The sequence below is a fragment of the Petaurus breviceps genome, unplaced genomic scaffold, assembly GCF_028583685.1.
Source record: "Petaurus breviceps papuanus isolate PSGF00001 unplaced genomic scaffold, PetGlider_PUasm1.0 220, whole genome shotgun sequence".
Taxonomy (NCBI): domain Eukaryota; kingdom Metazoa; phylum Chordata; class Mammalia; order Diprotodontia; family Petauridae; genus Petaurus; species Petaurus breviceps.
Genome location: NW_027185876.1, coordinates 21631747 through 21638680, shown reverse-complemented (window position 1 = coordinate 21638680; position 6934 = coordinate 21631747). Strand labels below are relative to the sequence as shown.

Genomic DNA, 6934 nt, shown 5'->3' with positions numbered 1-6934 from the left:
TTATGAATCTCAATTCAAAAATAGATATTCAATAAGGAGTCACTGAATAAATGACTAAAAATTAATTGGAGACTAAATTAATACTAAAGAAAGAATGGGTAAAAGAACAAATACAAAAACAATATATTATTTCAATAAGAATAAAAAATATGGACAAAAGGGGCAGAGCCAAGATGGTGGAGTAAAAACAGGAACTCTGGCTCTGGCTCCAACCACGTCCAATACCTATAAAAATTGACTCTAAACAAATTTTAGAGCTACATAACCCACAAAGTGACAGAGAGAAACAAATCTCCTGCTGAAGGAAGCTTGACAGGACAACAGGATGGGTCTATCGCACCAAGCTGAGAGCCAAGTGCAGTCCCGTGTGAGCCGCACAGTCCCAGCCCCAGGGTGGCCTGACCAGTGGCACAGACTGGTCAGAGCAGACTTAAAGAGAGTGAATCACCAGAAGCTATTAGGGGTTTCCAGGCTTCTCAACCCATAAACGCCAAAGAGAAAGTAAAATGTCAGTGGGGATCTCTGTTGGAACCAGTCCAGGCTGACAGGTTGCTGAGACATGGTGGCTACAGCTGCAGCTACTACCACATGGCTGCCTCCAGAGCTCCTGGCCTGCAGAGTGTAGTGGGACCAAACAACCATTCAGAGCGTAATTGCTCTTGCTTTGACTTGCTTGGATCTGGATTGTGGTCTTAGGTGGTAGTCCTGGGGTATGAAGCAGTGTGCCAGAATTTGGGGTGTCTGTAGAGAGGGTGCCCTCCTCGGCCCTCTGACAACATTTGGGAAAACCCCAGCAATTTGGAACATAGCTCTCTCCATTCTGGAAACAGAGTTCTACTGTGTCAAAGAGGTCAAAAGTCAAGTAATTGGCTGCCAAGATGAGCAAGCAGAGGAAGTAAAATCCCACCATAGAATCCTTTTTTGGGGACAAAAAGGATCAAAACATGGAACCAGAAGAAGACAACAAAGTCAAAATTCCTGCATCAAGAGCTTCCAAGAAAAATATGAATTGGTTATAGGCCATGGAGGAGCTCAAGAAGGATTTTGAAAATCTAGTAAGAGAAGTGGAGGAAAAATTGGGAAGAGCAATGAGAATGATGCAAGAAAATCATGAAAAGAGAGTCAATAGCCTGCTAAAGGAGACCCAAAAAATACTGAAGAAAATAACACCTTAAAAAAATAGACTAACTCAAATGGCAAAAGAGGCCCAAAAAAGCAATGAGGAAAAGAATGCCTTAAAAGCAAAATTGCCCAGATGGAAAAGGAATTTCAAAAACTCACTTAAGAGAATAATTTTTTCAAAATTAGATTAAAGAAAATGGAAGCTAATGACTTTATGAGAAATCAAGATACTAAAAAACAGATCCAAACAAATGAAAAAACAGAAGGCAATGTGAAATATCTCATTGGAAAATACACTGACCTGGAAAATAGATCCAGGAGAGATAATTTTAAAATTATTGGACTACCTGAAAGCCATGATCCAAAAAAGAGCCTAGAAATCATCCTTCAGGAAATTCTCAAGAAAAAAAATTGAAATTTAAAGAATTCGCCTATTATCTCTTAAAAAAGATCCCAAAAAGAAAACTCCTAGGAATATAAAAGCCAAATTCCAGAGTTCCCAGGTCAAGGAGAAATATTACAGGCTGCCAGGAGGAAACAATTTGAGTATTGTGGAAACACAATCAGAATAACACAAGATCTAGCAGCTTTTACACTAAGGGATTGAAGAGCTTGGAATATGATATTCCAGATTCAAAGGAGCTAAGATTAAAATCAGCAAAACTGAGTATAATGCTTTAGGGGAAAATATGGTCATTCAATGAAATAGAGGACTTTCAAGCATTCTTGATGAAAAAACCAGAGCTGAGCAGAAAATTTGATTTTCAATATAAGAAGCAAGAGAAGCATGAGAAGGTAAACAGGAAAAAGAAATCATAAGGAACTTTTTCTTTTCCTTTTGGAGGGCAATTGGGGTTAAGTAACTTGCCCAAGGTTACACAGCTAGTTTGTGTGTGTGTATGTGTGGGTGTTAAGTGTCTGAGGCCAGAACCAAACTTGGGTCCTCCTGACTCCGGGGCCAGCCCTTTACTACTCTCTGTGCCACCTCGCCGCCCTTATAAGGAACTTATTAAAGTTGAACTGTTTACATTCCTACATGGAAAAACAATATTTGCAATTCATGAGGCTTTTCTCAGTGTGAGGATAGTTGAAGGGAATATATATGTATACATACACTTATATGTATGTATAGGAGGTTGTATGTGTGTATAAATGCATTTATGAGTGCATGTATATGTGTGTGCATGTACACATAGACAGAGGGCATAGGATCAGTTGAATAGGAAGGGATGATATCTAAAAAATAAAATTAAGAAGTAAGAGAAATATAATGAGAGGAGAAAAGGAGAGAGAGAATAGGGTACATTATCTCATATAAAAGAGGCAAGAGAAAACTTATAATGGAGGGGAAGAGCAGGAAGGTGAAAGGGAATGGGTCAATTTACTCTCATTGAATTTGGCTTAAGGAGGGAATAATATATACACTCAATTGTATATCTTACCCTATAGGAAAGTAGGGGGGAAGGGGATAAGAGGGGGGATGATAGAAGGGAGGGCAGATTGCGGGAGAGGGTAGTTAGAAGCACATACATTTGAAAAGTGACAGATTCAAAGTAGAAAATATAATGAGTGGGGGGGCATGATAAGATGGAGGGAAATATAGTTAGTCTTTCACAATATAATGGAAATGTTTTGCATAACTACACATGCACAATCTATATTGAATTGCTTATCTCCCCAGTGGAGGTGGGTAAGGAGGGAAGAAGGGAAAGAATCTGGAAATCAAAGTTTTAAAAACAAATGTTAAAAATAAAAATTTTAAAATTGTGTTTTACATGCAACTGGGAAATAAGATATACAGACATTGGAGTATAGAAATCCATCTTGCCCTACAAGAAAGTTGGGGGGTGGGGAGGGGAGAGGATAAAAGAGACAGCAGATTGGAGACAGAGATTATCTTGGGGTTGGGGTAGGGGAAAGACGGGGAGAAAATTTGTAACTCAAAATCTTGTGGAAATGAATGTTGAAAACCAAAAATAAATTTAAAAAAAGAATAAAAACTATGAGAAAACATGCAAAAAATTATGGGAAGTAGTCACAGTAGTTGTTAGGGAAAAATTTGTTTCTCTTAACACTTTCCTCAACAAGAGAACATTCAGCTAAAATATTAGAAAACCAACCAACTTTTAAAAACAATTAAACACCAAAATAAAAATTCCAAAAATCAAAGAATAGATTAAAAAACTAAAATTAGGGGTGACTAGGTGGTACAGTGAATAGAGCACCAGCCCTGGAGTCAGGAGTTCCTGAGTTCAAATCTGGCCTCAGACACTTAACACACACACACACACACACACACACACACACACACACACACACACAAACTAGCCATGTGACTTTGGGCAAGTCACTTAACCCCAATTGCCTTCCAAAAAGAAAAAAAAAACCTAAAAGCAAAAAATTAATTAATGAAGAAAATAAATGCTTTTCAATAGTAAAATACATAAATCATTAACTAATTTTATCTTTTAAAGGGAAAACAGTGACCTTTATCAAAATTTTTAAAGTTGAATTGAAAAGTGAGGTATAAGAATGACATTGTTAAAAACTGTTTTCCCAAAACATATACCAATAAAACTTATGATCTAAAGGATTTAAATAAACCTGTATCAAAAAAAAGTTGAACAAGTCAAAAATGAGCAATTTTTTGTAAAGCAGGACCATATTGACACAAACAAATTAAATAAAACACTTAAAGTAAAATTAATTTTAATATTATACAAATTATATTAAAAATAGAAAAGGTCTTACCAAATTCCTTCTATGATATAGATATAATTTTGATACCCAAACCAGAGAAATTCAAAAGAGACGAAGAAAACTATATAGGCCAATGTTCCTTATGAATATTGATGCAAAAAAAATAAATTCATGAAGGCTAAATAAGGTTAAAGAAAATAAAAAATAAAATGGACATTTTGATTATATAGAACAAGAGATTTTATACCAAAAAAAAACAAAGAAGAGAAAATTAGAAGGGAAATAATTAAGTGGGGAAAAAAATCTTTGCAGTAAATTTTTCTTATAAAGATCTCATTTCAAAGATCTATAAGGAACTCATTCAAATTTATTATAATAAGATTCATTTAGTCAAAACAGGCCCTTAATACATTGTTGATAAAGCTATGGAAACATCCACCTATTCTCAAAAGCAATCTGAAAACTATGCCCCAAAAGTTATTCAATTGTGAATACCTGTTGACTCAGTTAAACTACTAGTAGTACCATACCCCCAAAGAGATCAAAAAAAGAGGAAATGGATATATATCTAAATATTCATAGCAGCCCTGTTTGTGGTGGCAAAGAACTGGAACTAAGGGGTACCCATCAACTGAAGAATGACTAAAAAAAAACATGGCATATTGATGTAATTGGAGTACTATTGTTCAGTAAGAAATTATTTCAAAGAAATGTGGGAAGACTTGTATGAACTAATGCAGAGTGAAGTAAGAAGAAACAAGAGAACAATTTGTACAGTAACAACATTGTAAAAACAAACCTCTTTGAAAGAAGTAAGAATTCTGATTCATGAAATGACCAACTCTGATTCCAAAGAACCTTCTGACAAAAAAAGTGATGAGCTTAAGAAACAGACTGAGAAAAATGTTTTTTGGATATAGTCAATGATGTAATTTATTTTGTTTGACCTTGCATATTTGTTATAAGCATTGTGTTTTTCTTTCTTTTTTAAGTGAGATAGGAAAATGTATGAAAGAGGAAAGATAGACTTTTGTTCATTGGGGGAAAAATGCTATTTTAAAATATCCCTCTCCCCCAAATTCATGAGATAAGAAGTCATGAGGAGTTTGTAATTGGTATCGGTAATGGAGTACAAAGATTGATAAATTTATAGTACAACTAAAGTACAATGTATCAAGTAGTTATTGACTATTCAAATAATCAATTCACTTACAGATTCTCACTTTCTGGCAGGCAGCACCAGCTGCCAGGTTTCAGTGAATCCTTAAGGGCAGAAGACACCCATATCCCCAAAGTCAGTTGTAAATGTTACTCAGGTCATATTAAACCTTCAGGTACTACTGACCCCCGTTTCCAGAGCGTGAGCTGACTTAAGAAACTCGTTGTTGGAATGGTCTAGATGATCCTGTGATTTTCATTTTCACATTTTCCAGGGTTAATAGAACCAAATTGCTTTTGTTTGAAAAACTTGTAGCCTAGTGAGACCTCACTGAGGCATATGAACTTGATAGAGAAGGAAAGATTAATTATAAGCCTGGTGTTCTCATATCTAGAGCAAAAGTAAAAAACAAAATAGGTTCTGGAAGACCTTAACCACATACCAGACTTGCCAAATAAAATTGACCTCAGTTAGAAAGGGATCTGCCATCCAGTCCGGACAGGAATGTGCTGGATAAATCCAGGCAAAATCTGAACATCAGTCAGCCAAGAGATGGGAAATTAAGTCCTTATGTCTAAAATTTAGTCATAAAGGGCCAGGACTAACATTTGTAGCAGTAGAAAGTTTCTGTTTGTGCATTTTAACCTTGCAATTAAGTTTCAATGGAGTAATTAGCAAAAGTACATTAAAAAAAAAGTTTAATGATGGTTGTGTGGGTTTGGGGGGAGGTAGGGGGAGGGGAGGGTTATGGAATTAAGATAGGAAAGAGGAAAGTTTGTGTTTTGTTTGTTAGGTAAGAAAGAATGACAAAGAAACTGGGGAGGGGAAATGAGAGAATACAAAATGCAGCAAAATGGAGCTCAACTGTTGGGCTGCCAAGACAGAGGAATAAACATGCAGGTCATGAGCATGGCAGGAAAATGATACCAACTCATTCCTTTCCTGCTTCTGTCAAAACTGTTGCCTCCTCTACTCTCTCTGCCTAGACCCCTGAAACCCAGGAATACTCTTCCAAAGAAGCCAAGATATTGAGCAAACAGGCCAAGGCTAAGACCATAAAGAAATGTCCCCAGTGGGTTACATCCTCTATTTTTTGCCATATTTGACCAGTCTCACATTCAGGAATTCGAGGAGGCCTTCAACGTGATTGGCCATAATCAAGATGGATTCGTTAACAAAGAGGATGTCCATGACATGTTGGCCTTCATTGGGAAGAACTCCGCAAATGAATATCTGAAAGGAATGATGAGTGAGGTTCCTAGTCCCATCACATTTACCATGTTCCTGACCATGTTTGGAAAGAAGTGGAATGGGAGGGACCCCAAGAATGTTATACAAAATGTCTTCTCTTGCTTTGATGAGGAAGTCTCAGGAATCATCCAAGAGGACCACCTTCAGGAGCTGCTCACTGCCATGCGTGACTGGTTCCAAGATGAGGAGGTGGATGAGATGTACCGAAGGGCACCCATAAACAAGAAGGCAACTCCGACTGTGTGAAGTTCACCTAGATCCTGAAGCATGGGGCAAAGGACAAGGATGACTAGTCACTTCATTCTTCCCACCCCACTCCCACCTTCCATGCTCCTCATGCCCTTTGCATTCCACACAACTGCCATGTACCAGAAAGCTTAATGAGTTCTCACTGGACCCAAGATCCAACACATTTGCAGAGCAAGAAAGCTGAGAGCCTCTGCGCTTTGGATATAGGTTTCCCTCGGTTCTTGTCAAAGGGAATGGGACCTCAGGCCCCTAGCCTGCCTAAGGTGATATTCAGGGGAAGGTGGATCTCTTCCTTGGCAAGTATCAACCCTAGGCTACAGGAAACACTTTCTTCACAGCTTTTCCACTCCATAGTATATAGCCCAAGGCCCCACACAAAGGAGAAACCAGTCCAGGTGAGCTGGCCAAAGTTGAGCACCTGCCCTCTTTCCCATTACCCTGCAGACACCAGCC

At 37.6% G+C, this 6934-nt stretch overlaps 1 pseudogene; it reads left to right on the top strand.

Moving 5' to 3' along the window:
* The first annotated feature begins 325 nt into the window (after window positions 1–325).
* Window positions 326–6525, top strand: LOC138166080 (myosin regulatory light polypeptide 9 pseudogene; annotated as a pseudogene).
* The last annotated feature ends 409 nt before the right edge of the window (window positions 6526–6934 follow it).